Genomic DNA, 17,626 nt, shown 5'->3' on the forward strand with positions numbered 1-17,626 from the left:
AATGAAAAGAAGTTCTAGCAGTAACAAGAGTGGATAATAGATTCTGAATTTATTGTTCCTCAAACCAGATTAATATAGACATACATACACATATCCAGAACCAGTCAAAAGTTGGGACACACCTACTCATTCAAGGTTTTTTTTCTTCTAGATTTTTTACTATTTTCTACATTGTAGAATAAAAGTGAAGACATCAAAACTATAAAATAACACATGGTATCTTGTAGTAACTAAAAAAGTGTTAAAGAAATAAAAATATATTTTATATTCTTCAAAGTAGCCACCCTTTGTCTTGATGACAGCTTTGCACACTCTTGGCATTCTCTCCACCAGCTGCACCTGGAATGCTTTTCAACAGTCTTGAAGGAGTTCCCACAAATGCTGAGCACTTGTTGGCTGCTTTTCCTTCACTCTGCGGTCCAACTCATCCCAAACTCTCTCAATCAGGTGATTGTGGAGGCCAGGTCATTTGATGCAGCACTCCATCACTCTCCTTCTTGGTCAAATAGCCCTTACACAGCCTGGAGGTGTGTTGGGTCATTGTCCTGTTGAAAAACAAATGATAGTCCCACTAAGCGCAAACCAGATGGGATGGCGTATCGCTGCAGAATACTGTGGTAGCAATGCTGGTTAAGTGTGCCTTGAATTCTAAATAAAATCACCAACAGTGTCACCAGCAAAGCATCCCCACACCATCACACCTCCTCCTTGCTTCACGGTGGGAATCACACACGCGGAGATCATGCGTTCACCTACTCCGCGTCTCACAAAGACAGAGCGGTTGGAACCAAAAATCTCAAATTTGGAGTCAGACCAAAGGACAGATTTCCAACAATCTAATGGCCATTGCTCGTGTTTCTTGGCCCAAGCAAGTCTCTTCATATTATTGGTGTCCTTTAGTAATGTTTTTGTTTTACAGCAATTCGACCATGAAGGCCTGATTCACGTAGTCTCTTCTGAACAGTTGATGTTGAGATGTGTCTGTTACTTGAACTCTGTGAAGCATTTATTTGGGCTGCAATTTCTGAGGCTGGTAACTCGAATGAACTTTTTTCTCCGCAGCAGAGCTAACTCTGGGTCTTCCTTTCCTGTGGCGGTCCTCATGAGAGCCAGTTTCATCATAGCGCTTGATGGTTTTTGCGACTGCGCTTGAAGAAACTTTCAAAGTTGTTGAAATTTTCCAGATTGACTGACCTTCGCTTCTTAAAGTAATGATGTACCGCCGTTAAATTATAATATATATATATATATATATATATATATATATATATATATATATACTGATCAAAAAAATAAAGGGAACACTTAAACAACACATCCTCGATCTGAATGAAAGAAATAATCTTATTAAATACTTTTTTCTTTACATAGTTGAATGTGCTGACAACAAAATCACACAAAAATAATCAATGGAAATCCAATTTATCAACCCATGGAGGTCTGGATTTGGAGTCACACTCAAAATTAAAGTGGAAAACCACACTACAAGCTGATCCAACTTTGATGTAATGTCCTTAAAACAAGTCAAAATGAGGCTCAGTAGTGTGTGTGGCCTCCACGTGCCTGTATGACCTCCCTACAACGCCTGGGCATGCTCCTGATGAGGTGGCGGATGGTCTCCTGAGGGATCTCCTCCGAGACCTGGACTAAAGCATCCGCCAACTCTTGGACAGTCTGTGGTGCAACGTGGCGTTGGTGGATGGAGCGAGACATGATGTCCCAGATGTGCTCAATTGGATTCAGGTCTGGGGAACGGGCGGGCCAGTCCATAGGATCAATGCCTTTCCTCTTGTAGGAACTGCTGACACACTCCAGCCACATGAGGTCTAGCATTGTCTTGCATTAGGAGGAACCCAGGGCCAACTGAACCAGCATATGGTCTCACAAGGGGTCTGAGGATCTCATCTCGGTACCTAATGGCAGTCAGGCTACCTCTGGCGAGCACATGGAGGGCTGTGCGGCCCCCCAAAGAAATGCCACCCACCCCACCCCACACCACACCATGACTGACCCACCGCCAAACCGGTCATGCTGGAGGATGTTGCAGGCAGCAGAACGTTCTCCACGGCGTCTCCAGACTCTGTCACGTCTGTCACGTGCTCAGTGTGAACGTGCTTTCATCTGTGAAGAGCACAGGGCGCCAGTGGCGAATTTGCCAATCTTGGTGTTCTCTGGCAAATGCCAAACGTCCTGCACGGTGTTGGGCTGTAAGCACAACCCCCACCTGTGGACGTCGGGCCCTCATACCACCCTCATGGAGTCTGTTTCTGACCGTTTGATCAGACACATGCACATTTGTGGCCTGCTGGAGGTCATTTTGCAGGGCTCTGGCAGTGCTTCTCCTGCTTCTCCTTGCACAAAGGCGGAGGTAGCGGACCTGCTGCTGGGTTGTTGCCCTCCTACGGCCTTCTCCACGTCTCCTGATGTACTGGCCTGTCTCCTGGTAGCGCCTCCATGCTCTGGACACTACGCTGACAGACACAGCAAACCTTCTTGCCACAGCTCGCATTGATGTGCCATCCTGGATGAGCTGCACTACCTGAGCCACTTGTGTGGGTTGTAGACTCCGTCTCATGCTACCACTAGAGTGAAAGCACCGCCAGCATTCAAAAGTGACCAAAACATCAGCCAGGAAGCATAGGAACTGAGAAGTGGTCTGTGGTCCCCACCTGCAGAACCACTCCTTTATTGGGGGTGTCTTGCTAATTGCCTATAATTTCCACCTGTTGTCTATTCCATTTGCACAACAGCATGTGAAATTTATTGTCAATCAGTGTTGCTTCCTAAGTGGACAGTTTGATTTCACAGAAGTGTGATTGACTTGGAGTTACATTGTGTTGTTTAAGTGTTCCCTTTATTTTTTTGAGCACTGTATGTATATATATATATATATATATATATATATATATATATCATGATATAGTCCGTCGAGCCAGATTAATATACAGTGGTGTAAAGTACTTAAGTAAAAATACTTTAAAGTAATTCTTAAGTCGTTTTTTGGGGTATCTGTACTTAACTAATCATATTTTGGACTACTTTTACTTCACTACATTTCTAAAGAGAATAATGTACTTTTTACTCCATACATTTTCCCTGACACCCATAAGAAGTCGTTACATTTTGAATGCTTAGCAGGACAGGAAAATCGTGCAATTCACGCACTTATCAAGAGAACATCCCGGGTCATCCCTACTGCCTCTTATCTGGCAGACTCACTAAACACAAATGATTTGTTTGTAAATTGTGGCTGAGTGGTGAACCGTGCCCCTGGCTCTCCGTAAATTAAAAAATAAGATAATCGTGTTGTTTGGTTTGCTTAATATAACACATTTTAAATGATTTACACTTTTACTTTTGATACTCAAGTACATTTAAAACCAAAAACGTTTAGATTTTACTACTGGAGTAACTTTTACTTGAGTCATTTTCTTTTAAAGCATCTTTACTTTTACTCAAGTATGACAATTGGGTTCTTTTTCCACCACTGTTAATATATATTGATGATGTATATGGTCCTTCGAGAAGGATGCTTATCTATATACAAAAATATGGTCCTTTGAGCCAGATTTATATTTTCCTAACAAAACGGTCGAGATATACAGTAATAAAACCACAGGCCTTTGCTTTCAAATCAAATCCAAGTTTATTTGTCACGTGTGCCGAATACAACAGGTGTAGACCTTACAGTGAACTGCTTACTTACAGGCTCTTAACCAATAGTGCAAAAAAGGTATTAGGTGAACAATAGGTAAGTAAAGAAATAAAACAACAGTAAAAAGACAGGCTATATACAGTAGCGAGGCTATAAAAGTAGCGAGGCTACATACAGACACCGGTTAGTCAGGCTGGTTGAGGTAGTATGTACATGTAGATATGGTTAAAGTGACTAAGCATATATGATGAACAGAGAGTAGCAAAAGCGTAAAAGAGGGGTTGGCGGGACACAATGCAAATAGTTTGGGTAGCCATTTGATTGCCTGTTCAGGAGTCTTATGGCTTGCGGGTAAAAACTGTGTAGAAGCCTTTTTGTCCTAGACTTGGCACTCCGGTACGGCTTGCCATGCGGTAGTAGAGAGAACAGTCTATGACTGGGGTGGCTGGACTCTTTGACAATTTTTAGGGCCTTCCTCTGACACCACCTGGTGTAGAGGTCCTGGATGGCAGGCAGCTTAGCCCCAGTGATGTACTGGGCCGTACGCACTACCCTCTGTAGCTATATATGCAATCAGGCCACCGCCTCCCATTTTACCTGTGGTTTCAATGCGACTGTTCTCATGTTGTATGTTGAAACACATAAATCAAAACTTTAGATTAACAGTCTAAGGCTCAAAGCAATTGAGCCACAGACATGGAGTTGGTAAAAAGCTGACCTTTGACCCCTGGCTGTCTGCGATCTCATTCTATCGGGAGTTTAGATACATGGTGAAGCTATTCAGCAACTGATGATCACAGGCCACTGACACCCATTTTACTAGGATGTAAAATATCATACTCCTCCTCTTTTAGATTCAACAACTCACCAATCACGTTTAAAAAAAGAGTACACGTCATCAAATTTACACTCCAGGAAAGTGTTCTTACATCACAGAGCTCAACAATTAGAAAACACTCGTCCCTGGGTGGGCTTGAACCACCAACCTTTAGATTAACAGTCTAACGCGCTAACCAATTGCGCCACAGAGACTAAACTGCTAGGACATGGACCCACGTGGAACAAGGACCACGTTCATTTCATGGAAATCACTCCGCCGTTACGTGGTTGCAAAAATGCTATTATCTTATCCAGAAAGAGACATATTCAGCTTCCATTCATAATTGTGCGGCTAAACAGAGGGGTAATATCCAGATCTGAACAGACGTATATACTACGTGGTTTATCTCAAAGACAGATGTTTTCTAAATGTTGTTCATGTCCCTCCCAATCCGTCTCCCGGTGAAGTAAAAGGACAATAAAATGTTCACCTCCCCGTCGGGGAATTGAACCCCGGTCTCCCGCGTGACAGGCGGGGATACTGACCACTATACTAACGAGGACTGAGTGTGTGCTGGAATTCTACCTCTGCAGGTCACTTTCAGTTAAAGCAACAGCATCCCCTTCTTTGTCAATATAAGTCCACATTTAGACACGCATACACACACACACACAGCAGACGACCACGGTTGTTTGAATATTCAAATATCCAAACGGACCTCAGTATTTCATTACTTGTGTGCCTGTTCATTTTTGTTGACCTTTTTTGCGGGGGTGGGCCTATTTTAACACTGAAAACGTTTTTTCTAAATTAAATGATCATTGAGACATTATTACATACAGGGATACACCGTGCCAATTGAAATGCTTTATTTAATAAAACAACAGTTGAACTGTTGAATTTACATTTGATGACGGTATATCGAGCTGGCGCATTTAGTCCTTCAGTCAACTCTTGACAACCATCCCTAACAAACACGGTCAACTCTGACAACTATCCCAAACAAACACGGTCAACTCTGACAACCATCCCTAACAAACACGATACCAACATTTTCCTATAAACAAGTCCTGCGCACACTTTAAACAACGAGACAAAATACATTCATTAGAATTTTCTCAAAGTTATACAAGGTGATATACAGTGATTTATCATAATGGGGGTTGCTGAAAATGAAAAGAAGTTCTAGCAGTAACAAGAGTGGATAATAGATTCTGAATTTATTGTTCCTCAAACCAGATTAATATAGACATACATACACATATCCAGAACCAGTCAAAAGTTGGGACACACCTACTCATTCAAGGTTTTTTTTCTTCTAGATTTTTTACTATTTTCTACATTGTAGAATAAAAGTGAAGACATCAAAACTATAAAATAACACATGGTATCTTGTAGTAACTAAAAAAGTGTTAAAGAAATAAAAATATATTTTATATTCTTCAAAGTAGCCACCCTTTGTCTTGATGACAGCTTTGCACACTCTTGGCATTCTCTCCACCAGCTGCACCTGGAATGCTTTTCAACAGTCTTGAAGGAGTTCCCACAAATGCTGAGCACTTGTTGGCTGCTTTTCCTTCACTCTGCGGTCCAACTCATCCCAAACTCTCTCAATCAGGTGATTGTGGAGGCCAGGTCATTTGATGCAGCACTCCATCACTCTCCTTCTTGGTCAAATAGCCCTTACACAGCCTGGAGGTGTGTTGGGTCATTGTCCTGTTGAAAAACAAATGATAGTCCCACTAAGCGCAAACCAGATGGGATGGCGTATCGCTGCAGAATACTGTGGTAGCAATGCTGGTTAAGTGTGCCTTGAATTCTAAATAAAATCACCAACAGTGTCACCAGCAAAGCATCCCCACACCATCACACCTCCTCCTTGCTTCACGGTGGGAATCACACACGCGGAGATCATGCGTTCACCTACTCCGCGTCTCACAAAGACAGAGCGGTTGGAACCAAAAATCTCAAATTTGGAGTCAGACCAAAGGACAGATTTCCAACAATCTAATGGCCATTGCTCGTGTTTCTTGGCCCAAGCAAGTCTCTTCATATTATTGGTGTCCTTTAGTAATGTTTTTGTTTTACAGCAATTCGACCATGAAGGCCTGATTCACGTAGTCTCTTCTGAACAGTTGATGTTGAGATGTGTCTGTTACTTGAACTCTGTGAAGCATTTATTTGGGCTGCAATTTCTGAGGCTGGTAACTCGAATGAACTTTTTCTCCGCAGCAGAGCTAACTCTGGGTCTTCCTTTCCTGTGGCGGTCCTCATGAGAGCCAGTTTCATCATAGCGCTTGATGGTTTTTGCGACTGCGCTTGAAGAAACTTTCAAAGTTGTTGAAATTTTCCAGATTGACTGACCTTCGCTTCTTAAAGTAATGATGTACCGCCGTTAAATATATATATATATATATATATATATATATATATATATATATATATATATATATACTGATCAAAAAAATAAAGGGAACACTTAAACAACACATCCTCGATCTGAATGAAAGAAATAATCTTATTAAATACTTTTTTCTTTACATAGTTGAATGTGCTGACAACAAAATCACACAAAAATAATCAATGGAAATCCAATTTATCAACCCATGGAGGTCTGGATTTGGAGTCACACTCAAAATTAAAGTGGAAAACCACACTACAAGCTGATCCAACTTTGATGTAATGTCCTTAAAACAAGTCAAAATGAGGCTCAGTAGTGTGTGTGGCCTCCACGTGCCTGTATGACCTCCCTACAACGCCTGGGCATGCTCCTGATGAGGTGGCGGATGGTCTCCTGAGGGATCTCCTCCGAGACCTGGACTAAAGCATCCGCCAACTCTTGGACAGTCTGTGGTGCAACGTGGCGTTGGTGGATGGAGCGAGACATGATGTCCCAGATGTGCTCAATTGGATTCAGGTCTGGGGAACGGGCGGGCCAGTCCATAGGATCAATGCCTTTCCTCTTGTAGGAACTGCTGACACACTCCAGCCACATGAGGTCTAGCATTGTCTTGCATTAGGAGGAACCCAGGGCCAACTGAACCAGCATATGGTCTCACAAGGGGTCTGAGGATCTCATCTCGGTACCTAATGGCAGTCAGGCTACCTCTGGCGAGCACATGGAGGGCTGTGCGGCCCCCCAAAGAAATGCCACCCACCCCACCCCACACCACACCATGACTGACCCACCGCCAAACCGGTCATGCTGGAGGATGTTGCAGGCAGCAGAACGTTCTCCACGGCGTCTCCAGACTCTGTCACGTCTGTCACGTGCTCAGTGTGAACGTGCTTTCATCTGTGAAGAGCACAGGGCGCCAGTGGCGAATTTGCCAATCTTGGTGTTCTCTGGCAAATGCCAAACGTCCTGCACGGTGTTGGGCTGTAAGCACAACCCCCACCTGTGGACGTCGGGCCCTCATACCACCCTCATGGAGTCTGTTTCTGACCGTTTGATCAGACACATGCACATTTGTGGCCTGCTGGAGGTCATTTTGCAGGGCTCTGGCAGTGCTTCTCCTGCTTCTCCTTGCACAAAGGCGGAGGTAGCGGACCTGCTGCTGGGTTGTTGCCCTCCTACGGCCTTCTCCACGTCTCCTGATGTACTGGCCTGTCTCCTGGTAGCGCCTCCATGCTCTGGACACTACGCTGACAGACACAGCAAACCTTCTTGCCACAGCTCGCATTGATGTGCCATCCTGGATGAGCTGCACTACCTGAGCCACTTGTGTGGGTTGTAGACTCCGTCTCATGCTACCACTAGAGTGAAAGCACCGCCAGCATTCAAAAGTGACCAAAACATCAGCCAGGAAGCATAGGAACTGAGAAGTGGTCTGTGGTCCCCACCTGCAGAACCACTCCTTTATTGGGGGTGTCTTGCTAATTGCCTATAATTTCCACCTGTTGTCTATTCCATTTGCACAACAGCATGTGAAATTTATTGTCAATCAGTGTTGCTTCCTAAGTGGACAGTTTGATTTCACAGAAGTGTGATTGACTTGGAGTTACATTGTGTTGTTTAAGTGTTCCCTTTATTTTTTTGAGCACTGTATGTATATATATATATATATATATATATATATATATATATATATCATGATATAGTCCGTCGAGCCAGATTAATATACAGTGGTGTAAAGTACTTAAGTAAAAATACTTTAAAGTAATTCTTAAGTCGTTTTTTGGGGTATCTGTACTTAACTAATCATATTTTGGACTACTTTTACTTCACTACATTTCTAAAGAGAATAATGTACTTTTTACTCCATACATTTTCCCTGACACCCATAAGAAGTCGTTACATTTTGAATGCTTAGCAGGACAGGAAAATCGTGCAATTCACGCACTTATCAAGAGAACATCCCGGGTCATCCCTACTGCCTCTTATCTGGCAGACTCACTAAACACAAATGATTTGTTTGTAAATTGTGGCTGAGTGGTGAACCGTGCCCCTGGCTCTCCGTAAATTAAAAAATAAGATAATCGTGTTGTTTGGTTTGCTTAATATAACACATTTTAAATGATTTACACTTTTACTTTTGATACTCAAGTACATTTAAAACCAAAAACGTTTAGATTTTACTACTGGAGTAACTTTTACTTGAGTCATTTTCTTTTAAAGCATCTTTACTTTTACTCAAGTATGACAATTGGGTTCTTTTTCCACCACTGTTAATATATATTGATGATGTATATGGTCCTTCGAGAAGGATGCTTATCTATATACAAAAATATGGTCCTTTGAGCCAGATTTATATTTTCCTAACAAAACGGTCGAGATATACAGTAATAAAACCACAGGCCTTTGCTTTCAAATCAAATCCAAGTTTATTTGTCACGTGTGCCGAATACAACAGGTGTAGACCTTACAGTGAACTGCTTACTTACAGGCTCTTAACCAATAGTGCAAAAAAGGTATTAGGTGAACAATAGGTAAGTAAAGAAATAAAACAACAGTAAAAAAGACAGGCTATATACAGTAGCGAGGCTATAAAAGTAGCGAGGCTACATACAGACACCGGTTAGTCAGGCTGGTTGAGGTAGTATGTACATGTAGATATGGTTAAAGTGACTAAGCATATATGATGAACAGAGAGTAGCAAAAGCGTAAAAGAGGGGTTGGCGGGACACAATGCAAATAGTTTGGGTAGCCATTTGATTGCCTGATCAGGAGTCTTATGGCTTGCGGGTAAAAAACTGTGTAGAAGCCTTTTTGTCCTAGACTTGGCACTCCGGTACGGCTTGCCATGCGGTAGTAGAGAGAACAGTCTATGACTGGGGTGGCTGGACTCTTTGACAATTTTTAGGGCCTTCCTCTGACACCACCTGGTGTAGAGGTCCTGGATGGCAGGCAGCTTAGCCCCAGTGATGTACTGGGCCGTACGCACTACCCTCTGTAGCTATATATGCAATCAGGCCACCGCCTCCCATTTTACCTGTGGTTTCAATGCGACTGTTCTCATGTTGTATGTTGAAACACATAAATCAAAACTTTAGATTAACAGTCTAAGGCTCAAAGCAATTGAGCCACAGACATGGAGTTGGTAAAAAGCTGACCTTTGACCCCTGGCTGTCTGCGATCTCATTCTATCGGGAGTTTAGATACATGGTGAAGCTATTCAGCAACTGATGATCACAGGCCACTGACACCCATTTTACTAGGATGTAAAATATCATACTCCTCCTCTTTTAGATTCAACAACTCACCAATCACGTTTAAAAAAAGAGTACACGTCATCAAATTTACACTCCAGGAAAGTGTTCTTACATCACAGAGCTCAACAATTAGAAAACACTCGTCCCTGGGTGGGCTTGAACCACCAACCTTTAGATTAACAGTCTAACGCGCTAACCAATTGCGCCACAGAGACTAAACTGCTAGGACATGGACCCACGTGGAACAAGGACCACGTTCATTTCATGGAAATCACTCCGCCGTTACGTGGTTGCAAAAATGCTATTATCTTATCCAGAAAGAGACATATTCAGCTTCCATTCATAATTGTGCGGCTAAACAGAGGGGTAATATCCAGATCTGAACAGACGTATATACTACGTGGTTTATCTCAAAGACAGATGTTTTCTAAATGTTGTTCATGTCCCTCCCAATCCGTCTCCCGGTGAAGTAAAAGGACAATAAAATGTTCACCTCCCCGTCGGGGAATTGAACCCCGGTCTCCCGCGTGACAGGCGGGGATACTGACCACTATACTAACGAGGACTGAGTGTGTGCTGGAATTCTACCTCTGCAGGTCACTTTCAGTTAAAGCAACAGCATCCCCTTCTTTGTCAATATAAGTCCACATTTAGACACGCATACACACACACACACAGCAGACGACCACGGTTGTTTGAATATTCAAATATCCAAACGGACCTCAGTATTTCATTACTTGTGTGCCTGTTCATTTTTGTTGACCTTTTTTGCGGGGGTGGGCCTATTTTAACACTGAAAACGTTTTTTCTAAATTAAATGATCATTGAGACATTATTACATACAGGGATACACCGTGCCAATTGAAATGCTTTATTTAATAAAACAACAGTTGAACTGTTGAATTTACATTTGATGACGGTATATCGAGCTGGCGCATTTAGTCCTTCAGTCAACTCTTGACAACCATCCCTAACAAACACGGTCAACTCTGACAACTATCCCAAACAAACACGGTCAACTCTGACAACCATCCCTAACAAACACGATACCAACATTTTCCTATAAACAAGTCCTGCGCACACTTTAAACAACGAGACAAAATACATTCATTAGAATTTTCTCAAAGTTATACAAGGTGATATACAGTGATTTATCATAATGGGGGTTGCTGAAAATGAAAAGAAGTTCTAGCAGTAACAAGAGTGGATAATAGATTCTGAATTTATTGTTCCTCAAACCAGATTAATATAGACATACATACACATATCCAGAACCAGTCAAAAGTTGGGACACACCTACTCATTCAAGGTTTTTTTTCTTCTAGATTTTTTACTATTTTCTACATTGTAGAATAAAAGTGAAGACATCAAAACTATAAAATAACACATGGTATCTTGTAGTAACTAAAAAAGTGTTAAAGAAATAAAAATATATTTTATATTCTTCAAAGTAGCCACCCTTTGTCTTGATGACAGCTTTGCACACTCTTGGCATTCTCTCCACCAGCTGCACCTGGAATGCTTTTCAACAGTCTTGAAGGAGTTCCCACAAATGCTGAGCACTTGTTGGCTGCTTTTCCTTCACTCTGCGGTCCAACTCATCCCAAACTCTCTCAATCAGGTGATTGTGGAGGCCAGGTCATTTGATGCAGCACTCCATCACTCTCCTTCTTGGTCAAATAGCCCTTACACAGCCTGGAGGTGTGTTGGGTCATTGTCCTGTTGAAAAACAAATGATAGTCCCACTAAGCGCAAACCAGATGGGATGGCGTATCGCTGCAGAATACTGTGGTAGCAATGCTGGTTAAGTGTGCCTTGAATTCTAAATAAAATCACCAACAGTGTCACCAGCAAAGCATCCCCACACCATCACACCTCCTCCTTGCTTCACGGTGGGAATCACACACGCGGAGATCATGCGTTCACCTACTCCGCGTCTCACAAAGACAGAGCGGTTGGAACCAAAAATCTCAAATTTGGAGTCAGACCAAAGGACAGATTTCCAACAATCTAATGGCCATTGCTCGTGTTTCTTGGCCCAAGCAAGTCTCTTCATATTATTGGTGTCCTTTAGTAATGTTTTTGTTTTACAGCAATTCGACCATGAAGGCCTGATTCACGTAGTCTCTTCTGAACAGTTGATGTTGAGATGTGTCTGTTACTTGAACTCTGTGAAGCATTTATTTGGGCTGCAATTTCTGAGGCTGGTAACTCGAATGAACTTTTTTCTCCGCAGCAGAGCTAACTCTGGGTCTTCCTTTCCTGTGGCGGTCCTCATGAGAGCCAGTTTCATCATAGCGCTTGATGGTTTTTTGCGACTGCGCTTGAAGAAACTTTCAAAGTTGTTGAAATTTTCCAGATTGACTGACCTTCGCTTCTTAAAGTAATGATGTACCGCCGTTTATATATATAATATATATATATATATATATATATATATATATATATATATATATACTGATCAAAAAAATAAAGGGAACACTTAAACAACACATCCTCGATCTGAATGAAAGAAATAATCTTATTAAATACTTTTTTCTTTACATAGTTGAATGTGCTGACAACAAAATCACACAAAAATAATCAATGGAAATCCAATTTATCAACCCATGGAGGTCTGGATTTGGAGTCACACTCAAAATTAAAGTGGAAAACCACACTACAAGCTGATCCAACTTTGATGTAATGTCCTTAAAACAAGTCAAAATGAGGCTCAGTAGTGTGTGTGGCCTCCACGTGCCTGTATGACCTCCCTACAACGCCTGGGCATGCTCCTGATGAGGTGGCGGATGGTCTCCTGAGGGATCTCCTCCGAGACCTGGACTAAAGCATCCGCCAACTCTTGGACAGTCTGTGGTGCAACGTGGCGTTGGTGGATGGAGCGAGACATGATGTCCCAGATGTGCTCAATTGGATTCAGGTCTGGGGAACGGGCGGGCCAGTCCATAGGATCAATGCCTTTCCTCTTGTAGGAACTGCTGACACACTCCAGCCACATGAGGTCTAGCATTGTCTTGCATTAGGAGGAACCCAGGGCCAACTGAACCAGCATATGGTCTCACAAGGGGTCTGAGGATCTCATCTCGGTACCTAATGGCAGTCAGGCTACCTCTGGCGAGCACATGGAGGGCTGTGCGGCCCCCCAAAGAAATGCCACCCACCCCACCCCACACCACACCATGACTGACCCACCGCCAAACCGGTCATGCTGGAGGATGTTGCAGGCAGCAGAACGTTCTCCACGGCGTCTCCAGACTCTGTCACGTCTGTCACGTGCTCAGTGTGAACGTGCTTTCATCTGTGAAGAGCACAGGGCGCCAGTGGCGAATTTGCCAATCTTGGTGTTCTCTGGCAAATGCCAAACGTCCTGCACGGTGTTGGGCTGTAAGCACAACCCCCACCTGTGGACGTCGGGCCCTCATACCACCCTCATGGAGTCTGTTTCTGACCGTTTGATCAGACACATGCACATTTGTGGCCTGCTGGAGGTCATTTTGCAGGGCTCTGGCAGTGCTTCTCCTGCTTCTCCTTGCACAAAGGCGGAGGTAGCGGACCTGCTGCTGGGTTGTTGCCCTCCTACGGCCTTCTCCACGTCTCCTGATGTACTGGCCTGTCTCCTGGTAGCGCCTCCATGCTCTGGACACTACGCTGACAGACACAGCAAACCTTCTTGCCACAGCTCGCATTGATGTGCCATCCTGGATGAGCTGCACTACCTGAGCCACTTGTGTGGGTTGTAGACTCCGTCTCATGCTACCACTAGAGTGAAAGCACCGCCAGCATTCAAAAGTGACCAAAACATCAGCCAGGAAGCATAGGAACTGAGAAGTGGTCTGTGGTCCCCACCTGCAGAACCACTCCTTTATTGGGGGTGTCTTGCTAATTGCCTATAATTTCCACCTGTTGTCTATTCCATTTGCACAACAGCATGTGAAATTTATTGTCAATCAGTGTTGCTTCCTAAGTGGACAGTTTGATTTCACAGAAGTGTGATTGACTTGGAGTTACATTGTGTTGTTTAAGTGTTCCCTTTATTTTTTTGAGCACTGTATGTTATATATATATATATATATATATATATATATATATATATATATCATGATATAGTCCGTCGAGCCAGATTAATATACAGTGGTGTAAAGTACTTAAGTAAAAATACTTTAAAGTAATTCTTAAGTCGTTTTTTGGGGTATCTGTACTTAACTAATCATATTTTGGACTACTTTTACTTCACTACATTTCTAAAGAGAATAATGTACTTTTTACTCCATACATTTTCCCTGACACCCATAAGAAGTCGTTACATTTTGAATGCTTAGCAGGACAGGAAAATCGTGCAATTCACGCACTTATCAAGAGAACATCCCGGGTCATCCCTACTGCCTCTTATCTGGCAGACTCACTAAACACAAATGATTTGTTTGTAAATTGTGGCTGAGTGGTGAACCGTGCCCCTGGCTCTCCGTAAATTAAAAAATAAGATAATCGTGTTGTTTGGTTTGCTTAATATAACACATTTTAAATGATTTACACTTTTACTTTTGATACTCAAGTACATTTAAAACCAAAAACGTTTAGATTTTACTACTGGAGTAACTTTTACTTGAGTCATTTTCTTTTAAAGCATCTTTACTTTTACTCAAGTATGACAATTGGGTTCTTTTTCCACCACTGTTAATATATATTGATGATGTATATGGTCCTTCGAGAAGGATGCTTATCTATATACAAAAATATGGTCCTTTGAGCCAGATTTATATTTTCCTAACAAAACGGTCGAGATATACAGTAATAAAACCACAGGCCTTTGCTTTCAAATCAAATCCAAGTTTATTTGTCACGTGTGCCGAATACAACAGGTGTAGACCTTACAGTGAACTGCTTACTTACAGGCTCTTAACCAATAGTGCAAAAAAGGTATTAGGTGAACAATAGGTAAGTAAAGAAATAAAACAACAGTAAAAAGACAGGCTATATACAGTAGCGAGGCTATAAAAGTAGCGAGGCTACATACAGACACCGGTTAGTCAGGCTGGTTGAGGTAGTATGTACATGTAGATATGGTTAAAGTGACTAAGCATATATGATGAACAGAGAGTAGCAAAAGCGTAAAAGAGGGGTTGGCGGGACACAATGCAAATAGTTTGGGTAGCCATTTGATTGCCTGTTCAGGAGTCTTATGGCTTGCGGGTAAAAACTGTGTAGAAGCCTTTTTGTCCTAGACTTGGCACTCCGGTACGGCTTGCCATGCGGTAGTAGAGAGAACAGTCTATGACTGGGGTGGCTGGACTCTTTGACAATTTTTAGGGCCTTCCTCTGACACCACCTGGTGTAGAGGTCCTGGATGGCAGGCAGCTTAGCCCCAGTGATGTACTGGGCCGTACGCACTACCCTCTGTAGCTATATATGCAATCAGGCCACCGCCTCCCATTTTACCTGTGGTTTCAATGCGACTGTTCTCATGTTGTATGTTGAAACACATAAATCAAAACTTTAGATTAACAGTCTAAGGCTCAAAGCAATTGAGCCACAGACATGGAGTTGGTAAAAAGCTGACCTTTGACCCCTGGCTGTCTGCGATCTCATTCTATCGGGAGTTTAGATACATGGTGAAGCTATTCAGCAACTGATGATCACAGGCCACTGACACCCATTTTACTAGGATGTAAAATATCATACTCCTCCTCTTTTAGATTCAACAACTCACCAATCACGTTTAAAAAAGAGTACACGTCATCAAATTTACACTCCAGGAAAGTGTTCTTACATCACAGAGCTCAACAATTAGAAAACACTCGTCCCTGGGTGGGCTTGAACCACCAACCTTTAGATTAACAGTCTAACGCGCTAACCAATTGCGCCACAGAGACTAAACTGCTAGGACATGGACCCACGTGGAACAAGGACCACGTTCATTTCATGGAAATCACTCCGCCGTTACGTGGTTGCAAAAATGCTATTATCTTATCCAGACAGAGACATATTCAGCTTTCAGTCATAATTGTGTGGCAAAACAGAGGGGTAACATCCATATCTGAACAGACGTATATACTACGTGGTTTATATCAAAGACAGACGTTTTCTAAATGTTGTTCATGTCCCTCCCAATCCGTCTCCCGGTGAAGTAAAAGGACAATAAAATGTTCACCTCCCCGTCGGGGAATTGAACCCCGGTCTCCCGCGTGACAGGCGGGGATACTGACCACTATACTAACGAGGACTGAGTGTGTGCTGGAATTCTACCTCTGCAGGTCACTTTCAGTTAAAGCAACAGCATCCCCTTCTTTGTCAATATAAGTCCACATTTAGACACGCATACACACACACACACAGCAGACGACCACGGTTGTTTGAATATTCAAATATCCAAACGGACCTCAGTATTTCATTACTTGTGTGCCTGTTCATTTTTGTTGACCTTTTTTGCGGGGGTGGGCCTATTTTAACACTGAAAACGTTTTTTCTAAATTAAATGATCATTGAGACATTATTACATACAGGGATACACCGTGCCAATTGAAATGCTTTATTTAATAAAACAACAGTTGAACTGTTGAATTTACATTTGATGACGGTATATCGAGCTGGCGCATTTAGTCCTTCAGTCAACTCTTGACAACCATCCCTAACAAACACGGTCAACTCTGACAACTATCCCAAACAAACACGGTCAACTCTGACAACCATCCCTAACAAACACGATACCAACATTTTCCTATAAACAAGTCCTGCGCACACTTTAAACAACGAGACAAAATACATTCATTAGAATTTTCTCAAAGTTATACAAGGTGATATACAGTGATTTATCATAATGGGGGTTGCTGAAAATGAAAAGAAGTTCTAGCAGTAACAAGAGTGGATAATAGATTCTGAATTTATTGTTCCTCAAACCAGATTAATATAGACATACATACACATATCCAGAACCAGTCAAAAGTTGGGACACACCTACTCATTCAAGGTTTTTTTCTTCTAGATTTTTTACTATTTTCTACATTGTAGAATAAAAGTGAAGACATCAAAACTATAAAATAACACATGGTATCTTGTAGTAACTAAAAAGTGTTAAAGAAATAAAAATATATTTTATATTCTTCAAAGTAGCCACCCTTTGTCTTGATGACAGCTTTGCACACTCTTGGCATTCTCTCCACCAGCTGCACCTGGAATGCTTTTCAACAGTCTTGAAGGAGTTCCCACAAATGCTGAGCACTTGTTGGCTGCTTTTCCTTCACTCTGCGGTCCAACTCATCCCAAACTCTCTCAATCAGGTGATTGTGGAGGCCAGGTCATTTGATGCAGCACTCCATCACTCTCCTTCTTGGTCAAATAGCCCTTACACAGCCTGGAGGTGTGTTGGGTCATTGTCCTGTTGAAAAACAAATGATAGTCCCACTAAGCGCAAACCAGATGGGATGGCGTATCGCTGCAGAATACTGTGGTAGCAATGCTGGTTAAGTGTGCCTTGAATTCTAAATAAAATCACCAACAGTGTC

The 17,626-nt window shown here is 42.4% G+C and overlaps 6 non-coding genes across 6 annotated transcripts; all 6 read right to left on the bottom strand.

Annotated features, from left to right (window-relative positions):
- Window positions 1-4,613: 4,613 nt before the first annotated feature.
- Window positions 4,614-4,687, bottom strand: trnan-guu (transfer RNA asparagine (anticodon GUU)). The gene has a single exon. It is a non-coding gene; the product is annotated as a tRNA-Asn (tRNA).
- A 278-nt stretch (window positions 4,688-4,965) lies between these two features.
- On the bottom strand, window positions 4,966-5,037 carry trnad-guc (transfer RNA aspartic acid (anticodon GUC)). The gene has a single exon. It is a non-coding gene; the product is annotated as a tRNA-Asp (tRNA).
- Window positions 5,038-10,268: 5,231 nt separating this feature from the next.
- Window positions 10,269-10,342, bottom strand: trnan-guu (transfer RNA asparagine (anticodon GUU)). Its single transcript has one exon. It is a non-coding gene; the product is annotated as a tRNA-Asn (tRNA).
- Window positions 10,343-10,620: 278 nt separating this feature from the next.
- Window positions 10,621-10,692, bottom strand: trnad-guc (transfer RNA aspartic acid (anticodon GUC)). The gene has a single exon. It is a non-coding gene; the product is annotated as a tRNA-Asp (tRNA).
- A 5,231-nt stretch (window positions 10,693-15,923) lies between these two features.
- On the bottom strand, window positions 15,924-15,997 carry trnan-guu (transfer RNA asparagine (anticodon GUU)). The gene has a single exon. It is a non-coding gene; the product is annotated as a tRNA-Asn (tRNA).
- A 278-nt stretch (window positions 15,998-16,275) lies between these two features.
- On the bottom strand, window positions 16,276-16,347 carry trnad-guc (transfer RNA aspartic acid (anticodon GUC)). The gene has a single exon. It is a non-coding gene; the product is annotated as a tRNA-Asp (tRNA).
- Between the last annotated feature and the right edge of the window lie 1,279 nt (window positions 16,348-17,626).

Source organism: Salmo salar, chromosome ssa18 (genome assembly GCF_905237065.1).
Source record: "Salmo salar chromosome ssa18, Ssal_v3.1, whole genome shotgun sequence".
NCBI lineage: Eukaryota > Metazoa > Chordata > Actinopteri > Salmoniformes > Salmonidae > Salmo > Salmo salar.